Genomic DNA, 1,010 nt, shown 5'->3' on the forward strand with positions numbered 1-1,010 from the left:
TTTTGTGTGAGAAAAAAATATTAATAAATTAAATATTTTATAATATATTTTATTATATATTTAATTTATTATTATCAAATAAAATATAAAAAATTAAATTTTGTATTATGTTTTTAATATCTTACCTTATTCCATTTTTAAAGTTAAAACGTAATCTAACATTACTCTAATTATGATAGATTAAATTTCCATAGTGGTTCTTGAGATTGACGTTGTGCACCAAAATCGTTTCTGAGATTCCAATTGCACCAATTACATCCTTGACATTGGAAAATTTGCACCATATTAGTCTCTGACCCCTTTTCCGTTAACGACGCGCTGACGTGGCTTGATGGCGTGGATCTTTGGTGACATGTGTCACCTCATGGATTGGCCACGTGTAACGGTATGATAACGTGTCGGTCAACGACACGTGGCATGCTGACGTGGATGGTTATGCCACGTGTCATAATGCTATTTATCCACATGTCATCCACTATATCATCGTTATATGTGCATCAAATTGGTCCCTTACTTTGCATCAAATGACTCATTTTAGTTCTTGAAATTGAATGTTGTGCACCAAATTAGTCCCTTCATCAGTTTTTTCTCATTTTTTTATAAATTTAAAATTCTCATTATATATTTGAATACACTAATTTTAATTTTATCTTTTCACAAGTTATTTAAATACGAGTATTTTTATAAAATATTTTTAAAATTTTAGTTTTAATTATACAATTTTTTTATAATATTTTATTAAAAGAATTATGTGACATATTGATATTGATTTAATAAAGAGTGTAAGTTAATAGTATAATAATATTCCCTAATACAATTTTTTTAATATTAAACACTTTAATAAATATTTTAGGAATACTTGATAAGGCACTTATTAACTAATATAAATTCATTATTCCCATCCATTTTAAGAATGTCCGATTTCCCATATAATTAACTTTTCACTAAATTAAAAAGATAGATTTATACTGTCGATTATAATAATTCATTTTATCTATAACTTAGTTAGG

This window comes from Arachis ipaensis, chromosome B09 (assembly GCF_000816755.2).
Source record: "Arachis ipaensis cultivar K30076 chromosome B09, Araip1.1, whole genome shotgun sequence".
Lineage (NCBI taxonomy): Eukaryota > Viridiplantae > Streptophyta > Magnoliopsida > Fabales > Fabaceae > Arachis > Arachis ipaensis.